The sequence below is a fragment of the Gobio gobio genome (assembly GCF_949357685.1).
Source record: "Gobio gobio genome assembly, chromosome: 16".
Lineage (NCBI taxonomy): Eukaryota > Metazoa > Chordata > Actinopteri > Cypriniformes > Gobionidae > Gobio > Gobio gobio.
Genome location: NC_137109.1, coordinates 48,549,971 through 48,573,322, shown reverse-complemented (window position 1 = coordinate 48,573,322; position 23,352 = coordinate 48,549,971). Strand labels below are relative to the sequence as shown.

General features: G+C 41.2%; 1 protein-coding gene across 1 annotated transcript in view; it reads right to left on the bottom strand.

Moving 5' to 3' along the window:
- The window catches only part of LOC307139892 (glutathione S-transferase P-like), a 729,649-nt gene that overhangs the window by 300,427 nt on the left and 405,870 nt on the right, over positions 1-23,352 (bottom strand). The gene's annotated exons all lie outside the window — the stretch shown is intronic.

Here is a 23,352-nt window from a genome sequence, read left to right as displayed (position 1 = left end):
TTTGTGTCGTTCCCTGGATGATCCACGGCTGTGTGTGTGTGTTTTGTGATGGTTGTTCATGAGTCCCTTGTTTGCCATGAGCAGTTAAACTGACCAACTCTTAAACTTGCCCAAAATCCTTCAGTTTTCCTTAGACACAACTATTAAAAAAGGTTCACACATTCACTGATGCTCTAGAAGGAAACGCGACGCATTAAGAGCTGGGGGTGAAAACTTTTGAACAGGATAAACATGTCCACATTTTTCTGATTTTGTTTAAATATATATATATATATATATTTTTCATTTAGTACTGCCCTTCAGAAGCAACAGAGAATACTCACATGTTTCCCGGAAGACAAATTAAGTACAATTTACCTTGATCTTCAAAATTTAAAAAAGTTTTCACCCCCAGTTTCCAGTTTTCTTCTTGAGGGTCAGTGAATGTTTCAACCTTTTTTAATAGCTTGAGTCCCTCAATCGTCCTCAGATCTCAAAATCATACAGTCAACATCCAAATAACTTTCCCTTCCCTAGACCATTTTCACGAGGAATAAATATGTAAAAAAATTATGCATGCAATTAAAGCAACACATACCCGCATGCTCAGCAGAAACACCAGCTTATTAAGTCTGAAGAGGGATAAATCTTAGCCTCGCCGCTCCTGACAGAAAATCTCTCACATCCAGCCGCTCTCTCGATCTCGCTTTCTCCGTCTTTATTAACATCTTCTCCGTGCCGACCCCATCACTTAAACCCGCCAGTGTGTTTGCTTTGCACCGAGGCCTGATTGATCACATTGGTATTTTAGCCTCAATTCACCTCCCTTGCATCTAGATGGAAAGTCTGGCCGTAACCTGGGAATTAATCACATCGGGGGCCAAATAAAGGATTGATGGTAAAAGTGGGGAAATTCATCACGCACACAAACAACAAACAGAATGTTACACAAATGTAGGTATTTTGTGGTTAATTCTGGCCTTCTATTTATGCAAGTCTTTCATTGTTACACACACCAGTCCCAAAAAAAAATATTTAAAATCAAAATGCACATCCATAACGTGACACATTTCACCTGGAGAGAGCAGCTTTCCCTTAACGTTCATTCATCTCAATTGGCTTGGCTGGCTTGTGACAACGTGAAGTTGTTTTCCCTTTTTTTAACCCAAAATATTAGTATGCTACTATAATAGTTTATAAATATACATAAAAGTCTCAGACTTGTGGACGCCACTATAAGATGAAGGGATGTAAATTCCTGTGAACGTTCATGCCAAAGTTTTCTATCATAGTTTTTCTTTCTTAAAGTGTAAATGGGGGTCATATTTTTCTTGTTTTGCGACACATTGTTGACTTTAAATGAAAGCTACAAAGGTCACTGCAGTGACTTATAGTAATTTATAGTTTATAGCACCCTTAGAAAGAAAGGTCCAATGGGGTTATATTGCATAATTTCACGTTTAACATTTTTTCTAGTGATAAAGCATGCCTTAATTCATTAAATTAAAGTTCACAATGAATTTAAACAAAAATATTGAATTAAAATATTAAATCCATAAAAGGATCCCATGATGGAAGCACTAAAAGGTTCTATAAATGAAGGATCAATTATTATGTGTTGGCTTGACAGTTCATTATTGCTTTGGGAGAGATGTTCTGCAGTCTTAAATTTTTAAGTATACAATCAACTTGTTTAAATGTTTAAAGGGGTGATGAATTGAGAAATCAACTTTCCCTTGAGCCTTTGATATGTAAAAGTTCATCGTGATATACGAATATCCTGTAAGTTTCGGAGCTGAAAACGTCCTTGTTAGTCAAAGAAAAGCTTTTATAGACACCAGGCCCAGAAAACGAGAGATCTCAGAATATGTCGACCACTGATGTCATCGTCTCACCGCCTCAAGCCCCGCCCACCGACTCGTGGAGTTAAACGGGTCGAGCTACTGAGCAATAAACATGCCGGTTCCAGCTCACGTGTGTAAGACATTGCGCGTTTGTTCGCTTCATTTCACCACGGAATCGATTGTAAACAAGACACAGGTCAAGACTGGATTTGCAGACATATTGAGATTAAAACACAATGCTGTGCTTCTATATCGGCTCCGACAGGAACGGTGCAACACACTTATGTGAGTAAAACATGTTTTTATATGTGTTAGTATTGCATTGTTACAGATCGTTTGATATCTATTGATGACATACCTTAGCACGCGGTCACAGGCTGGAGAAGCTGTTATTGGTTCATTCGTGATCAGACTCGGACTTGTAACGTTATGGGCTTCTTTGTAACGTCCCAGGGCTATGTGTTTTTCAGGCGGGCTACCAAAATGTATCACCGGCCTGCCGACGGGCTATCTTAAATAGTGAAATAACATTCCTTTCTTGCACGCACGTGTGTTTGTGTGTGTGTTCGGTTTGCGGTTATATTCACTGATCGGGCCGGCCAAGTAATAAAAAAATAACACTATATGAGAACTGAACTGAGCTGGATGATGACATCACTGTTTTCTACGGAGCGGCTGTACAGCCGAATCAAATTCTGTTGCATTATTTTCCTGTTAACACTGTTAGATTGCTTTGAAACAATTTTCATTGAAAAAAGCGCTATATAAATAAAGGTGACTTGACTTAAGGTTATCTATAATAAGCTACTCCAAAATAATGGGGAAAAATTTGCATTTAGAAGATATAAGCATAAAAGAAATGGTCTCTCACTTCCGCCAATATGGATGAATGATTTTGATGACATCCCTCTGCACTTCAGCTTCTAATCAGAATTTCTGTCCAATCAAATGCACTCTAGAATCTGAAGCCCCGCCCCCTACATTATGAAGCCATTATTTCAGCTGTGGCTGAAATCAGTCACTTCTTCACACATTTACTATTTTCTACATGGTGAATGGCACCTAGTGCACTATATAGAGGATAGGGAACAGATAGGGAATATTTACAGTGTAAATATGCTTTCCATTGGGGTGAATGAAGTCTGGTTTCACGTTAGTGTCAGTAAATCTAAAACTTCAGTGGGCCTTTAAGACCTACCAATTAAAAATATTTAAGTGCAAAAAGACGCAAAAGAGAACTCAATTTGTTTCTCACAGGCAGTGGTGGATAAAGTACTTCAAAGCTATACTTGAGTAAAAGTATAGATATCTTACCAGAAAATGACTTTGCTAGAAGTTAAGTCACTGTTTAGAATATTACTTGAGTAAAAGTTTTAAAGTATGTGATATTTATTGTACTTAAAGGTGCACTATGTATAAATGTTTCAGTAAAATATCCAAAAACCACCCAGCCAGTGTTATATACTTACAATATCCCAAATGTTTCCAACTATTTGTGGAGAAAATTGCTATTTTAACCAAGGAACCGGGACGTGTGAGTGAGTCGCCTGTCGATGGACATCATATCTGTGTTCCCCTCGGTTTCCGGTTTTATTTTGCAGAAACGCTTTACTCTCACTGCAGTGTGAACAAGTGTCATAGCAGCCGCTGAGAGAACACACAGAGTAACGTGATACAGCTAATGGTGCGTTCACACCGGACGCGATTCGCGCAAGTGATTTACATGTTAAGTCAATGCAGAGATGCGAAGTGGGATGAGATTTTATATAAAACATAGAGAAAATATATAACACTAAAAAAAAAATTGAATCAGCTAAATGAATTGAGCAGCTCATGCTAAATGAATTGAGCAGCTCATTAATATTTTTCTTAATATGACAAATACATAACATCAAAATTCCACCAACTGTTTTAAGGTTAACAGCCCGATGTGACATATATTTGTCACCACAAAATTTTCGTAACTTGTTTTATATCAATTTGTTTAAGAAATGTATTAAAATCAGGTTAAGTGTAATCTATGATAAGTTATTCAAATGTTAGAATTGTTGCAAGGGTTGAAACATACCTTTAGTAACAAAAACAAGCGTATTAAAAAATTGCTCACACTGCAACATGTGCTAACCAGACAGGCCACCATTTTGGAAATGTTGCCATGGCAACAAAAAAATGCACAAATTGTCACATGACTGAACCTGGGTGTTCCTTATATGTCACTTAGGGACTTCCTGAGTTGAAATTTAGGGATATTGCTTTAAAAAGACCTTTCCAGATAATCACCAGTGTTTGTGACACCCGTGTCACTGTGGGGTCTTATGGGTAAAGTGGCCATGTTGTTTTTGGGCTCTACTAGCGCAGGTTTTCCTGCTTGAATGTTGATTATTTTTCTCATATTCTCCATTGTTGCAGCTCGTCTCTTCCCAATCTGTCAGTAACGCTCTGTTTACTTCCTGTCTCTATGAAGCCCCTCCTTCTGAAAAGCACAATGTGCTCTGATTGGTCGGCTGGACCGGTGTGTTTGGACCGGTGTGTTCAAGTGTTTGGGAAATGTCCCGTCCCTTACCATAACCGCTAATTTCAACGCACTACTAACTAACTCAGCCAGGCCCCGCCCCTTTATTCTGCATATGAATTATAAAATGAGGAATATTGTGAGGTGTTGATTCTTGAAAGAAAACTCAAGACTAATGGAGGCGTTTCAGGAGTTCAGAAACACTGACACTGATATAGAGAAGAACTCCCGCTGGAGGGACGCTTTCATGCTCAAACTGCAACATTACACACTAAAGACTGATGAACATGCATGAAAAAGCATAATAGGTCCTTTTTAACTAGTTCTCAACGACTTATTAATTATTCAATAGGCTTGACACTTCATTATGAGAAGTGAAGAGGTGTTTTGTTAAGCTGAGCTGTTTGTATAAGGAGCGCAAGTATTTTATCCAAAAACCATTACCATGAAAAATGTTTAATCTAACAGCTATTAATCTCCTGTTTATCCACACATATAAATATATATATTGCCAAGCTCAAAACATAAGTCAATATAATTAGTAAACAGGGTCAAGTAAGTTCACATTTCCCTAGAGGAAAATGAAGTGCTCGATCTTCAGCGAGAGAGTCACTCGCCGTACAGTGATGGATGTTTCTCAGGAGACCGAGAACCTACATATGTAACGCAGGAGGATTTCACACTGCGGAGGCACGAGAAGAGAGAGAAAGCCTGGCTCCAGGCTTCTGACAGCACTATATCGGGTTACATGGCTCTTGCTTTTCACTGTGAGCGATGAAGGGTAAATTCGATGTTGCCTTTCACTCTTTGACTGTATAATGTTGTTTCTGAGGGTAAAATATGACTAGAGGAGTGGGAACTCAAAAGTCTTAGACTGCACTGAAAATATGAGAATTTTCTTCCTGGTAGACCTGGAAATAAGAAATAGAAATATTTGGAAATGTTCAAACAAAACTTGTCAACAGATTTTGCTCAGCTCCAGGACTGCTGTCAGTCCAGCAAAACCCATATTCAGTTTCAGTTGAATCAGTTTTCATTCAGATTGATTTGCTGATCATGTAAATCAGTCTTGTTATTGGTAGCTAAAAGTAAAACCATGGTAAGCCATTATTGACATAAAGCTGACATATAATATAAATGTTAGATGAAAAACTTAAACTTGGATAAAGTTAACAAAAAATAGAAATGTTGCATTGGCAACTGAACAGGGTTAATATAGTAAAATCTAAAACAAAATAAAATGACTGAATCACTGATAACTGAAATGACAAAAACACTGAAATGACAAAAATAAACTTAATTTATTTAAGTTTATTGCCAATGTAAAATAATAAACAACTATATATATATATATATATATATATATATATATATATATATATATATATATATATATATATTTTTTTTTTTTTTTTTTTTACGGAAATTAAAATGAAATGGGAAAATAAAAAAATAAAAAATAAATCAAAATATTAACAAAAACTATAATAGTATCTCAACAATACTAAATATAACACTGCAACTGCAAAATAAATTTACGTTAAAGTACTAAAATTATTCAAACTAAAGCTGAAATAAAAAAAATAATTACAGCTATAAGGAAATATAAAAAAAAAAACATAATAAAAATGGCAAAAGCACATCACAACATTATGCGCCCTATTTAACGAACATATGGTGCAGGTGCACTCAGGGAGTGTCCGAATCCACTTTTGCTAGTTTAATGACGGGAAAAATGGTCGGCGATTGATCTAAAGGGGTTGTTCCTCATCTCTTAATGAGTCATGGGTGTGTTTTGGGCGTAACGTGCAATCAACCAAGTCTCATCTCCCATTCCCTTTAAAAGCCAGTTGCACTCGCACCATGGCGGATTCACTATTTACATGTGAGCGGAAAGACTGAACGCTTCTCCAGAGAGGAATCCTTTTATTTTTATTATTTAAACACGTGTGTGTGCTGCTGCGCATCCCTGTGTGTGTAATAATCAGAGTGTACACACGTTGTGCACCGCTCATATTACTAACACACCCTTTAACTAACACTAAAAATACTGCGCTATTGACTTTAGAGCAGGTTTGTGTTGGTCAATGGCACAGTCGATTTCAGTTCCTCACAATAGCAACACTCCAACAATGCTCCTGAACACACCTGGTGTTCAGACCAGACGCCCATGGGCGAACAGATGCCAGTGCATTTGGTATTTAAAGGTGTCATGAACTGGCTTTTTTGTATTTTGTTATACTGTTGTCTGAGGTCAACTTAAGACGTTTGCGTGGTTTTTACATTCAAAAACATCATAATGAATCAGTAATAGGCTATTTTCTGCCATGGTTGTGATGGGCGTGCCGCACTGAAGACTTGGAAGTAAACGCCCACGGCTAGGATTGGATAAGATGTGCATATTTAATGAGCTTCAGCTCTCCTCAGTCCATGTGGGGATTGTTTTGAAAGTGTCTGGGGAAACGCTCACAGGGCACGCAAAATATCTTTATCAAACAAACACGATTCATCTCATCCACCCGCAATTGATTGGAGTGTTTTTTTTTTATTACTTGGCTGGCCTGATCCGTGAATATGACTGTGAACCATACACACACACACACGTGCGCTATTTAAGATAGCCCGTCGGCAGGCTGGTGATACTTTTGGTAGCCCGTCTGAAAAACACACTTTGCGAGCCCTGGCCCATAACATTACAAGTCAGAGTCTGATCACGAATGAACTAATAACAGCTTCTCCAGCCTGTGACCGTGTGCTAAGGTATGTCATCAATAGATATCAAACAATCTGTAACAATGCAATACTAACACATAAAAAAAACACATAAGTGAACATACTCACATAAGTGTGTTGCACCGTTCATGTTGGCTCTAATATAGAAGTCACAGCATTGTGTTTTAATCTCAATATGTCTGCAAATCCAGTCTCAACCTGTATCTTGTTTACAATCGATTCCGCGGGAAAATGAAGTGAACAAAAGCGCAATGTCTTACACACGTGAGCTGGAACCGGCATGTTTATTGCTCAGTAGCGCGAGCCGTTTAGCTCCACCAGTCAGTGGGCGGGGCTTGAGGCGGTGCTTCTGCATTCTATGACGTCAGTGGTCGACATATTCTGAGATCTCTCGTTTTCTGGGTCTGGTGTCAATAAAAGCTTTTCTTTGACTAACAAGGACGTTTTCAGCTCTGAAACTTACAAGATATTCTTATGTCAAGATTAACTTTTATATATCAAAGCCTCAAAGGAAAGTTGATTTCTCAGATCATCACCCCTTTAAACAACGTGGAGCTGGACGTGAAAATGATAACTGCATCGGGCTGAAACTAGCAAAAAACACTTGTGACGCGCCTGTGTATGATAGGGCCCTAAAACTTAAACAATTAAAATGACAATTGAAAAAAATATAAAACATATATTAACAAATTCTATAAAACTCTCTCTATATATATATATATATATGTAACGATTATCCACTGGAGGCAAGTTGAAGGACCCAAGTGCAGTTTATTTCCAACAATAAAACATAAATCTTAACATAAATCAAAACATAAAACAAAGACTTGACTTGATCCAAACATAAAACAAAGACAAGACTTGGCTTGACAATAACTAAACTCACCGACAGAGGGTTACAACATTCAATACTTGACAAAGACACATGGCAAACATGAGGGCTTAAATACACACACAGACTAATGACAAGACAAGTGACACCTGTGAACAGTGATGAGACAATGAACCAATGACAGGACAAGACACAAGATCACATGAGGGCATGGGAGTCACATGACAAGACCAGGAAGTGCACGACAAGACTGTGAACATGACAAACTCAAACATAACCATGAACATAAACTGAAAACAGAACAATGAACATGAACCATCACCAAAACACCCTGTGACAGATCCCCCCCTCTATGGGCGGCCCCTGACGCCCAAACAACACCAACACTTCAAATGCCTAACAACGAGTCTTAACAAAAAGTCTTGGGGGGCGGTCTTGGGGGAGGGATGGTGGGCCAGGCCCGTGCAGGGGCACCGGACCCAGACATGACCTGGACGGGCCTGGGAGCATGGGCGGACCTGGACCCTGAGGCGCTTCATCAGGCCATGGCGGTAACGGGAGTTCATCAGGCCACAGAGGCGGGGTCTTCATGGCCTCCATGTACCCCTTGCCCCCCCAAAAAATTTTCTTGGGCGGGACAGCGGGGCCGTGGGCTGGAGCCTGGACGGGGCCTTGGGCTGGAGCCTGGACGGGGCCGTGGGCTGGAGCCTGGACGGGGCCGTGGGCTGGAGCCTGGACGGGGCCGTGGGCTGGAGCCTGGACGGGGCCGTGGGCTGGAGCCTGGACGGGGCCGTGGGCTGGAGCCTGGACGGGGCCGTGGGCTGGAGCCTGGACGGGGCCTTGGGCTGGAGCCTGGACGGGGCCTTGGGCTGGAGCCTGGACGGGGCCTTGGGCTGGAGCCTGGACGGGGCCTTGGGCTGGAGCATGGACGTGGGCTGGAGCATGGACGTGGGCTGGAGCATGGACGTGGGCTGGAGCATGGACGTGGGCTGGAGCATGGACGTGGACGTGGGCTGGAGCCTGGACGTGGGCTGGAGCCTGGACGTGGGCTGGAGCCTGGACGGGGCCGTGGGCTGGAGCCTGGACGGGGCCGTGGGCTGGAGCCTGGACGGGGCCTTGGGCTGGAGCCTGGACGGGGCCTTGGGCTGGAGCCTGGACGGGGCCTTGGGCTGGAGCCTGGACGGGGCCTTGGGCTGGAGCCTGGACGGGGCCTTGGGCTGGAGCCTGGACGGGGCCTTGGGCTGGAGCCTGGACGGGGCCTTGGGCTGGAGCCTGGACGGGGCCTTGGGCTGGAGCCTGGACGGGGCCTTGGGCTGGAGCCTGGACGGGGCCTTGGGCTGGAGCCTGGACGGGGCCTTGGGCTGGAGCCTGGACGGGGCCTTGGGCTGGAGCCTGGACGGGGCCTTGGGCTGGAGCCTGGACGGGGCCTTGGGCTGGAGCCTGGACGGGGCCTTGGGCTGGAGCCTGGGCTTGGGCTGGAGCCTGGGCTTGGGCTGGAGCCTGGGCGTGGGCTGGAGCCTGGACGTGGGCTGGAGCATGGACGTGGGCTGGAGCATGGACGTGGGCTGGAGCATGGACGTGGGCTGGAGCATGGACGTGGACGTGGGCTGGAGCCTGGACGTGGGCTGGAGCCTGGACTTGGGCTGGAGCCTGGACGTGGGCTGGAGCATGGACGTGGGCTGGAGCGGATGACTCTGGCTGGGTTGTGGTGGGTACTGTGGGGTTGTGGGGCCCCTCCTCCACAGTCCCCACCGTAAAAGAAGACCCAGCCAGCAGAAGAGCAAAGTCAATATATTGGGCCAGGGAAAAATGGATCTTCCCCCCTGGCATCTGTGAGCGGATAGGGTCGTTTAGCCCAAACCTAAAAATGTCCTTGAGGGCCACGTCATTAAAGTTAATCACATGACTGAGTTCACAAAAGTTCTGAACATAATTTTCAATGGCCTGATGGCCTTGACGAAGGCGTAGGAGGGCAACTGCTGGGTCCATTGTTGAGGGTCAAGTATTCTGTAACGATTATCCACTGGAGGCAAGTTGAAGGACCCAAGTGCAGTTTATTTCCAACAATAAAACATAAATCTTAACATAAATCAAAACATAAAACAAAGACTTGACTTGATCCAAACATAAAACAAAGACAAGACTTGGCTTGGCTTGACTTGACTTGACAATAACTAAACTCACCGACAGAGGGTTACAACATTCAATACTTGACAAAGACACATGGCAAACATGAGGGCTTAAATACACACACAGACTAATGACAAGACAAGTGACACCTGTGAACAGTGATGAGACAATGAACCAATGACAGGACAAGACACAAGATCACATGAGGACATGGGAGTCACATGACAAGACCAGGAAGTGCACGACAAGACTGTGAACATGACAAACTCAAACATAACCATGAACATAAACTGAAAACAGAACAATGAACATGAACCATCACCAAAACACCCTGTGACAATATATATATATATATATATATATATATATATATATATATATATATATATATATATATATATAAATAAAAATGTATCCTTGTAGTCTCAGACTAAAGGATGTAAATTCATGTGAACACAAACTTACAAGCCAAAGTTTACAGTCGTGAAGTTTTTCTTTCATAAAGTGTAAGCTGGGGTCATAGTGTTCTGTTAAAAGGATGTTCTTAAACATTTGCATTTTAAACTGTGTTTGCCGATGTCATTTACAGTACACCACACATAAGCAGGACCTGTCAGTCTAATTAAACAGAAACACCTTCCCTGTCAGATGATTTGTGATTAGACAGGTGATAATACACAGAATGTGTGAGAGAGAGAGTCCTAAAGTAAAAGTGTCCCAACCAAAGTCAATATTAGAAGAGTTTAATATAAATATGAGTTTTCCGCTCTTAATGCAAAGCGGAGATATAAAAGAGCTTCATCAACAACTCATGCATTCATACTGAACACGACACCAGTGTTACAGTGCATCCGGAATGTATTCACAGCGCTTTACACATTTTGTTAGCCTTATTCCAAAATGGACTAAGTGGATTATTTTCCTCATAATTCAACAAACAATACGCAATATTGACAATGTGAAATAAGTTTGTTTGAAATCTTTGCAAATGTATTTAAAATAAAAAACGAAAAAAACACATGTACATAAGTATTCACAGCCTTTGCTCGATACTTTGTTGAAGCAGCTTTGGCACCAATTACAGCCTCAAGTCTTTTTGAGTTTGATGCTAGCTTGGCACACCTATTTTTGGGCAGTTTCTCCCATTCTTCTTTGCAGGACCTCTCAAGCTCCATCAGGTTGGATGGGGATCTCTCCAAAGATGTTCAATGGGGTTCAAGTCTGGGCTCTGGATGGGCCACTCAAGGACATTCACAGAGTCGTCCCACAGCCACTGCTTTCTTATCTTGACTGTGTGCTTAGGGTCCTTGTCCTATTGGAAGATGAACCTTCGCCCCAGTCTGAGGTCTAGAGCGCTCTGAAACAGCTTTTCCTCAAGTATGTCTCTGTACATCACTGCATTCATCTTTCCGTCAATCCTGAATAGTCTCCCAGTTCCTGCCACTGAAAAACACCCCCACAGCATGATGCTGCCACCACGCTTCACTGTAGGGATGGTATTGGCCTGGTAAAGAGCGGTGCCTGGTTTCCTCCAGTCATGACGCTTGCCATTCAAGCCAAAGGGTTCAATCTTTGTTTCATCGGACCAGAGAATTTTGTTTCTCGTGGTCTGAGAGTCCTTCAGGCGCCTTTTGGCAAACTCCAGGTGGCCTTATACTGTGGAGTGGCTTCCGTCTGGCCACTGTACCATACAGGCCTGATTCGTGGAGAGCTGCAGAGATGGTTGTTCTTCTGGGAGGTTCTCCTCTCTATTACTCTAAACTATTTAACCTTTCCCTGACACATGCCACCGTCCCCATATGTCTGAAGGCCTCTACCATCATCCCCATTCCCAAAAAAACTGCCATAGACAGGTTGAACGATTACAGACCCACCACTCTGACGTCTGTAATCATGAAGTGCCTGGAGCGATCAGTCTCCCAGCACATCAGAGACTGCCTCCCTCCCTCCTTCGACCCCCACCAGTTTGCCTACAGGGCAAACCAGTCTACGGATGCCATCGCCCTAACACTCGATCACACAACGTACAGTAGTGTTGTAGTCAAGACCACCTAAACCACCTAAACCACCTAAGACCAAGTCGAGACCAAGACCAGCGTGTGCCAAGACCAAGACAAGACCAAGACTTTGTGGGGTTGAGACCAAGACAAGACCAAGACCAAGACAGGGCGAGACTGAGTCAAGACCAGACCAGCACTCCTTAAATTCATCTAAAACATCCATATCTACTGTCTGAGAAATTACTTACTTTTCTAATTGTATTTATTCATTAAATATAAGACACTATACACTGCTACCAATCAAATTACTAACAATAAAATTCATGGCACAGAAGTTGCATCTGAATTGGTACAATTGCATAAATAATGTGCATAAATTAATTTAACATTAAAACATTAACATTATTTAACAGTCACGGAATCATTTATCCAACCGATTTGTTCAAAGTAGCTGATTCATTTAATAACGAAACGTTGCCGAATTAGCAAAGAGAGAGTTTAAAATATAATTTAATATTAACTTCTTGTTTATTGAACATTTGTATAAATCAATATCATTTGCAAATAACGCTTATATTCATGAAAACAGCTCTCTTGCTCTTGCGATATTGCTTAATTATTTTCTATGTTATATAAAAAATGAAAATTCAGAATTTTGTGGGTATTTATATTAATTTTGGGCATTTTTGAGACAATGCTGCATTGATTTTGAACCCGGCAGCACAGTAACAAAAGCAATCACATTACAAAGAAGTTATTGATTGCGTTTTAAGCAGTAAGTTTTACATCATATCACATTAATGATGATAAATCAGACAATGCACCGGCAATTTAGTGATATCCTTGGAGTTGTGATCTTGACTGGTCTTGAGATAAAATCCTGAGTCCTCTAAGTCCAAGACCGAGACAAGACCAAGACCATCAAAAAAATGGTCTTAAGACCGGTCTCGAGTACTACAACACTAGCATACAGGGCAGAGATGAAGGATCTGTCGAGCTGGTGCTCAGACAATAACTTAACCCTAAAGGCCCTTTCACACCGGGGGCCCTATTTTAACGATCTGAAACGCAAGTGTCAAAGCACGAAGCGCAAGTAACTTTGTGGGCGGGTCTCGGAGCTGTTGCTATTTTCCCGGCGGGATAAATGGCTCTTGCGCCCGGCGCAAATCTAAAATGGGTTGGTCTGAAGTAGCTTCATTATTCATAGGTGTGGTTTGGGCGTAACGTGAATAAACCAATCAGAGCGTCATCCAACATTCCCTGTAAAAGCAGGTGCGCAAGTTCCATTATGGATTGCTATTATTATGGCGTATTTACCAGGCGCACGCCAGGAGCGGTTCACAGCCGAGGAGACTGATGTGCTTGTAAGAGCAGTGAAAGACAGAGAAGTTGTGTTGTATGGGGATGGGAGAAACCCACCCAAAATAGCGTCGGTTAAACAGGCGTGGGAGGAAATAGCCACAATTGTTTCATCAGCTGGCATCCCCAGGACGTCGCACCAGTGCCGCAAGCGCTACAATGACATCAGAAGACGGGGAAAGTCCAAGCTTGCCAGCATCAATCGGGCACGCCGTGTAACGGGAGGTGGATCTGCCTCTACTCAGGACCTGACGCCAGCAGAGGACATCGCTGCGTCCACCCTCACCGATTTTTTTTCCTGGTTCTTGACGGACAAACCAATTTGTTAGATGTCCTTATATACATATATGTCTTGCCAGAAGTTGCCACTATTGGGCAAACAGGTCTCCTTAATTATTAGACTACAATTAGCCAGAATAATTTGTAAGCTAGATTTATGCCTATTTTTTCACATCTTCGTGGCACACCACAATGATTTCCGTCATCTCATGTGTTAATATTTTTTAGTGTAACAATTTATGATTTGCAAAAATAACTGTTGCATCTGTGTAGATTACATGAGCAAAGTGTATGCGCGTTGTGCACGCTATACATTATGGTCAAGCATGCGCCCTTAAAATAGCATAATGAACAATGCGCAACGCGCCACTGACTTTAGACTAGGTTTTTTCTGGTCAGTGGCGCAATTGTTTAATGGAACAGCAAAATAGCACCAGGGATTGTTTGCGCCAGAACACGCCTCCTTTTTTGCGCTGAACCGCCCAGGTAGCGCAAGTTCATTCACTAGTTTAGCAACGTGCTTCTGTGGAGGGAAAAGCGCGCTTTGCGCGGGTGCAAAATAGGAATGACACATGCGTCGGTGTACAAAGTCAATTGCGCTGGGTGCAAGATAGGGCCCCGGACGCGTAACGAAAAAGCGAAGCGGAAAAGGCGAATATTTTGTGTGCGAATAGTTCGCGTTAAAATCATTCACACCAGCCGCGACGCGAGTTTGCGACGTTTCAGAGCTCCAACATTCCAAAACATTCGCGGGGAAAGCTGAGAAACACGGACACGTAATCATTCAGTGGAAACAAACTTTTAATTTTCTTTAAAAGACAGAGAAGAAGGTTTTGGGTGCACCCAGTCTTAAAGAACAGAGAGTCTGAAGGGGAGTATGCTAATCTTGTACAGGAGCTAAAACTTTATCATGGCCGGTTCCGAACTTACTTTCAAATGTCCGTGGGACAATTTGAGGAGCTCCTCCAGAGATATTAGCACCGCATCTGACGAGACAAACACACACTTCAGGAACCAGTCGATCCGGAGCAGCTGTTTCTAGTTGAGTCACAATGTAAACATTTAAGTGCCACAGTCGTACTGACGGAAACACATTCACTTTCAATAGTTGCGGACGCAATTAGAAAAAAAATAATAATAATTTCAATGTATTGATTATAATATCGTAGTCTGAAGCCTATAGTGGGCAAACACAGCTGCATCTGTACAGCTGTAAACACAACTACAGCTGTAATCTCGTGAGAAATGCCATACCTGGCAAAGGTTAATGTTGATTGAATGGCTAGTGACATCAACTGGACATTTTGTGACCCTTGTTTCCTTGTATGTGATTGGTTTAAGCCTTTTCTGTCGCTGCGAGTGTTAAAAAAAATCGACATCGAAACGGAAAAAATAAACATAGTTTTTTCGCCACAGCACATTCGCGTTCAGTGTGGAAGCTCTCATTACACAAACAGCTGATCAAAAAATAAAACCATCGCGCGAATTATTCGCACGTCAAAATCGCGTCCAGTGTGAAAGGACCTTAAATATCCTCAAAACAAAATAACTAATTTTGGATTTCAGGAAGCACAGACAGGATTGGTTTGTGCTATGACATGCACTGTTAACTTTTGGACCTTAATAGACAGGTGTGTGCCTTTCCAAATCATGTCCAATCGACTGAATTTTCCACAGGTGGACTCCTATCAAGTTGTAGAAACATCTCAAGGATGATCAGTGGAAACTGGAGCACCTGAGCTCAATTTTGAGTGTCGTGGCAAAGGCTATGAATACTTGTACATGTGATCTTTTTTAATTTTATAAATGTGCAAAGATTTCAAACAAACTACATTATGGGGGATTGTTTGTAGAATTTTGAGGAAAATAATGAATTTAATCAGTTTTGGAATATGCTTGTAACATAACAAAATGTGGAAAAGATGAAGCGCTGTGAATACTTTCCACATGCATATTAGTATATACAGTTATAGTTTTCATTAATATTTTGAATTAGCTTTTATTTGTCTGTAATTTTGTAATTGTGTTCTGTTTTAGTTTTTATTTCCAGTTCATTTTACTGTTTCAACTTATTTCAGTTCTCTCATTTTCGCTTAGTTTAAGTTTTTTATCATCTAAAATGTATATTAGCACCCAAAATAAGATATGGCATGACCTGTACCAGCCCAGAAAACTCAACCTGCGATGCTGGAATCATATTAAATCATATGCACATCAGTGGCTGTATATTACAAACGTGGGAGGATTTTGGTTGCATTTTATTTTGCGATTTCACTGGAACGGAGAGTGGGCAACAGAGACAGAAACACATCTGAGGGAGAGGATCGTTCCGGCCCAATATAACCCCTGGTGACACACACACACACACACACACACACACACACACACACACACACACACACACACACACACACACACACACACACACACACACACACACACACACACACACACACACACACACACACACACACACACAGAGAGAGAGACACACGCACAGACACAAACCCACAAACAGACACACACACAGACAGACAGACACAAACACACAAACAGACACAAACAGACACACACCGGCACAAACAGAGACACACACTCTGACACAGACACACGTACCCACAGACACAAACACACAGAGACACAAACACACACTCTCACACAGACACACACAGAGAAACACACACACGCACACACACACACACACACACACACACACACACACACACACAAACACACACATGTACACACACACAGAGACACAAACACACACTCTCACACAAACACACACATACGCACAGACACAAACACACAGAGACACAAACACATACAGACACAAACACACACTCTCACACAGACACACACACACACACAGAGAAACACAGGCACAAATACCCACAGGCGCACTCACACAAACACACACTCTCACACAGACACACACAGAGACACAAACACACACATGTACAGACACACAAAGACACAAACACACACAGACACACACGTACAGACACAAACACACACTCTCACACAGACACACAGATACACAAACACACACATACGCACAGACACAAACACAGACACAGACACACACGTACAGACACAAACACACACTCTCACACAAACACACACATACGCACAGACACAAACACACAGAGACACAAACACATACAGACAAAAACACACACTCTCACACAGACACACACAGAGAAACACAGGCACAAATACCCACAGGCGCACTCACACAAACACACACTCTCACACAGACACACACAGAGACACAAACACACACATGTACAGACACACAAAGACACAAACACACACAGACACACACGTACAGACACAAACACACACTCTCACACAGACACACAGATACACAAACACACACATACGCACAGACACAAACACAGACACAGACACACACGTACAGACACAAACACACTCTCACACAAACACACACATACGCACAGACACAAACACACAGAGACACAAACACATACAGACACAAACACACACTCTCACACAGACACACACACACACAGAGAAACACAGGCACAAATACCCACAGGCGCACTCACACAAACACACACTCTCACACAGACACACACAGAGACACAAACACACACATGTACAGACACACAAAGACACAAACACACACAGACACACACGTACAGACACAAACACACACTCTCACACAGATACACAAACACACACATACGCACAGACACAAACACAGACACAGACACACACGTACAGACACAAACACACTCTCACACAAACACACACATACGCACAGACACAAACACACAGAGACACAAACACATACAGACACAAACACACACTCTCACACAGACACACACACACAGAGAAACACAGGCACAAATACCCACAGGCGCACTCACACAAACACACACTCTCACACAGACACACACAGAGACACAAACAGACACATGTACAGACACACAAAGACACAAACACACACAGACACACGTACAGTCACAAACACACACTCTCACACAGACACACAGATACACAAACACACACATACGCACAGACACAAACACAGACACAGACACACCCAGAGACAAACACACAGACACACACGTACAGACACAAACACAAACACACAGAGACACAAACACACACTCTCACACAGACACACACACACAGACACAAATACCCACAGGCACACTGACACAAACACACACTCTAACACAGAGACACAAACACACACATACGCACAGACACAACACACACTCTCACACAGACACACATACACGGACACAAATACCTCCTGACACACTCACACAGACACACACACACACACACAAACACACTGCTCTTTTATATTACAGAACAGAATGCAATAAATATCCTTTAGTGAAGGTGAAGTTATTAGCTTAAAATTCCAATGTGCACAAAAGTTTGAGGTCAATATGATTTTTTTTAAAGAAATGAAATGAACACTGGGTTAGGGGTTTAAGTGTGCAGAGATGTAAATATCACTTCCCAAAGGTAAAGTATGTACTAGAATCAACAACCGAATTCCTTGGGAATTCCCCAGGGTTACAGGGGGGAAACAATGTGTTTTTAACAGCAAATAAATAAGTAAAACACATAAATAATTAATATGACCCTCATTGACAATGACAAGTTATAATGTCTTCTGCATATTGAGAATTTTCCAAGGAAGTCACAAACAAGCACAGTGACTTAAAAAGAAGCGACATCAGCATGGCGCCATTTCCTCCAGAGTGCCAGACAGCTGCTGTAAAATTAAACTTCAACTCTCGGGCTTTAAAGAAGCGATGCTTAAAGGCAGAATTCATTAATACGCCGGACCCGGTGGACATGAATTATGCAACATTTAAGCAGCAATCTTTGTTTTCGATAACAGTTTGGCACAACGTTTCGCCCCAATGTCACATGCCCCGCTTCGGCTGTGTGGAAGATTCCGGGCGGTCAGACTCAGAATACATTAAACCCATAAGCCTGGCAGAAATATGAATTATATATCACTCTGGTACCAGTAGTGGCTGGCGGTGACAGTTCAAAAGACACACAACTGGAATTTACCTTCACTTTCTGCACTCCAACCATCTGCTGGATTTTAGGAGAATGCAGTGAATGTGAATGGACCTGCACAGGCTTCCTTTTTTTTTTCCTGAGAAAGAGGAAAATTCAGGTTAGTTTTTAAATGTGTCCTTTTGGTGCTCTCCGTAATAGTGTACATACAACACAACATTTCATTAAATGAAAAGTCCACTCTTCAAACAATTGTTAAACCTGTTTTGCTGGAATAAACTGGTTTGAAAAGCAAAAAGTTTGGGGTCAATAAGATTTGTTAACGTTTCTTAATCTTAACAAAAATACAGTAAAAACTATTATTTAAAATAGCTGTTTTCTATGTGAATATACACCGATCAGGCATAACATTATGTTGGTCCCTGTTGGGTATTTAAATAGGAATAGTACTGACTAACACGTACGGTAAGAGCCCAGATGACGTCACACACGGTCTCAGACTGAAAAAAAGGAAAACAAGTGTTCACACATGGATTTTTGAACAATGATTAATTTTCGTTTTGGGACTATCATCACTAGCCAAACAAATGTATCAATCAAATTATCGTTGAAACAATGTTGAAATGTAACATTGATTTTTCATCAGGTTTGCAGTCTGAAATAATGCTATTTCAATGATGAAAAATAGATCAAGATGGCCATAAAATCGATATTTTTTCAACTTAAATTAAATCACTTATTTAACAATGAATCAACATAGAAACAGGATAAAATCAATCTTGCAGGATTCTATGCTAGTTAATTGTCTCTTTAATTTATTCCTTTAAATCAGAGACCATGTATGGTGTGCAATTGACATGATTTTGTATCAAAAAGTCACTCAAAGTAAACAACATCCTTCAGTTTACATGCAAATGTATTTATTTATGCCCCCACGGTTTCAACAGGAAATCTCACATTGACTTAAAACAATTCCATCTGAATTTATAACACAAATGCCAGGAGAAGAGCCTGGAAAAACATGACAAGCTGCGTCTGCAAAATGGAAGTAAATACAAATGTAAACTCGCCAATAAAGACAGAAATGGGACAGTACTACTGAAAGAAAGAAGGTAGAAGAATACTCTGAATAGCCATTTTTGCACCATCCCAGCAAAGATAAACTCTGATGCCGCCTTTTTTTTTGTCTTTTTAATCCATCGAAATCGCGGCACCAATCAGAAACGTTGGGGCGGGCTTTACACAATGAAAACAGCGCAGCGACAGTGAAGCAGATTCTGTACATTACAAAGATGCAGGGGCGCCGCTAAGGGGGGGAAAGTTAGGACGATTCTAAGGGCCCGAGCACTTTTGGGGCCCCCAGAGATTGGTTTTATTAGTAGTAACAGTACTAGTAGTAATGTAATAGAAATTATAAATGTATAATCTACCAAAGAGTTACAAATATAACACAATTATGGCTTATTTCTGCATTTCCGGCAAAATACCGCAAAACACTTCACTCACAAACCACTCAGCTCACGGGTAAAGCGACATTTGCTCAAATCCCACTCCGACATGACATTTCTCGGTATTGTAGGCTACTATACTTGTTGTAGCCATTAAGAAAAGGTATTTAGTTTTATATTTATGTTTAAATATTATAATGTTATTCTTTATATCTATCTATGTTGATTATGAAAAGTGAACAGCATGAGTGAGAAAGGACACATCATAAGATGCACAATGCCAGGAGACATGGAGTGGGTCAGACAAGATTGTTACCACTTCATTAAGTTTTGTTTTGTAGAAAGCCTTTCTTTAAAGTAAATTTCGTTTTGTATAATTTGTATCTTAATTTTAATCAATGCTTCATCAGCCAATTGGGGCCTTCTGTGTTGAGCGAGCGGAGCTTAATTGGTCAGTATTATTAAATTGCAAACAAAGATTTTGGATAGCTAGGTTGGTGCGGTAGGAGGCCCAACATCATATTCTTTCATAGGGCCCAAAATTGCTAGCGGCGCCCCTGCAAAGATGGATGCCGCCGTGGAACATCACTCGTTCGAATCAGCTATCGCATCTCTTTTAAGCGATTTAAACTTTTCCTTTTCGTTAAAACACAAGCAAAGAACAACACTCAAAGCCTTCATATCTAAAAATGATGTTATCGCTGTCTTACCAACTGGATTCTGCAAAAGTCTGATACCAGCTTGCCCCTTTGGTGGCTAAACGAATGGGTCTTAGCGAGAGCCCTCTGGTAATGTTAATGTTTCACAAAATATAGTCCTTCTGCCGTCTGCCGCTGGCTCTGATGTCTCTGTGGCGTCTCCAGCTGTAATTCGTCTTGTGTAGATGTAACGGCTGATCTTTGGTCTCATGGATCTATAATTTGTTCCCTGACAAATCGTTTAGGCTGAGGGCAAAGTGAAGTTTCATTACTTTTTTATTTTTAGGCTATTTAACTTTACGTTACCGTTGTAGCCGACTAGCACTGACTTTGAATGTTTGACTGAATTGTTTGCTTTATTTCATGTATAGCTTATTATACCTTTTACTTATACTTTTGTATTATTGATACGTATTTAAACGTGCATTTAACAAAAAGAGATTGGGTTGTGTTTCATGTCATTTAATGTTATTACAGTGATAATCATATGCACACTTGTCTGAACCAGATATTAAGATATGATTAATATAAACCATATAATTTTCTCCTCATTGTTGTGACTACTAGAGCAAGCTCCTGATTGGTTAACACGTCATTCGTGCCGCCTCATTTGCACGAATCGCACCGCAGACTGTCTATTTGAGTCTTTGCATTGACTTAACATGTAAATCACTCTCGCGCGAAACGCTTCATTCACGTCCGGCGTGAACGCACCATTAGTATTAAACTGCAAGCAAATGTTAGCACTCCACTAGCTACTATCGTCATTCAAACAACTACGCTAAATTACATAATTATTATCTATTGTAAACTTACAGTAGTAATTTAGCAGACATATATTCACATCGATTTATAAGTTTGGAGGGAGCTAAGGCAAACAACACAAAAAAAAAAATTAGAAATAAATCAATAACTTAAAGGACAACTCCGGTGAAAAATGAACCTAGGGGTAATTAACACATGGTTACCGAATAGATCGTTCTCTGGGATGCGTTTTCATGAAAATCGAATGTAAAGAGTTTTATCTCTAAAAACAGATTAGCTTATAACGCTAGTATATGGGGCATAGAATATTAAAATTAAATTAAATCGCTAGTTAATACCACGTATTACCCCTAGGCTAATTTTTCACCGGAGTTGTCTTTTAAGTATACTATGTTGTCATGACGTATTATTATTATTATAGCCTACTCATTTTGACATTTAAGCAATTTAGAAAATTTGTTTTAATATAGCCTATTTGCATGAAATAGTTGTTAAATGTTGGATATTTAAGACATTTTAAGATAAAACAACAAACACATTGTCCTAATATAATTTGAATTTACCTTTTTTTTTTGCAACAACATTGAGACAGTTCTGTTCCTAATGGTAGACCTGCTGAAGAGCGGGTACAACGAAAAGTATCAAAAAAGTATCAGGGAAATTGAAGATAAAGAAAAGGAAAAGGGACGTGAAGGTGAAGTTCAAGAGAGAACCTTTAACAATTTTGCATGGCCTGAGCCTAAGAATTTAAACCTTTTTTATGTGATGACCATGCAAAAAATATGGTTCTCCATGGTTCCAAAATTTGTTGTGGGTGGGATGGCCTGCATGGGTGTGACATTTCCCAGCCTTAATTTTGTCCCAGTTCTGCCCTGCATTGGTCCAATATTTTTTTAGCATCGAATTGTCAACATTGATCCAATATTACTTAGCATTGAAATTTCAACCTCAACCAAAATGATGATTCTGATGGAAAATCAACATTGACTCAATGTCACAATGCTATCTGGGTGAGATGTTTGGAAAGAACAAGCTTTAGCTGCTGTGATCATCTGTATTAACAGCCTTGTGTCATGAATACTGAAGATTTAGAGCTAGCCGGACCCATCTGGACACAATTAACCTTTCTGATCTTCCTTACTAATAAGCATAGATCAATAATTATAGAAACAGGTCTAAAACAGTTTCAAAATAACCTGAGGAGGAATGACAGAAAATATGTGAAGAATTCTGTGGCTTCAGCAATTTCATTATCCTTATTTGTCTTTTTTTGCATTAACGAAAACAAACCGAAATGATCGAAACAGATCTCTATGTACTGGTGTTCTCTGAGCTGTCGTCAGTCTGATAAACAACAAGCTATTGTGAACTCTTTGAAAGAACCAAATTAACTCCAGATGTTGAAATGGATCAAACTCTAAATACGGCCGCCATTAGGGTCGCTTTCCAAACCACTTCCACACAAGCTGAAGGACTGAACTTCCTTATTCCCCCTGTCCTGGACCGAGTGACACTGTTTGTTGAGTGACATGTCGCTGGATGAGTTTCAGATTCTCGTGATTGTTCAGATTTTTTGGCCTTCCCGGCACGTGGCATCTATCTAGACGTCATGGAAAACACGCTGTTGGTGCCTGAATCCTATCAACATGCTCTTCTGTTTTCAAACAAACTGATTAAAGAGAGCATTTTTGACTCATATTGTCAACTACACTTGGCGTTATTTGATAGAAAATGTTCAGATCTTGCCTGAACTC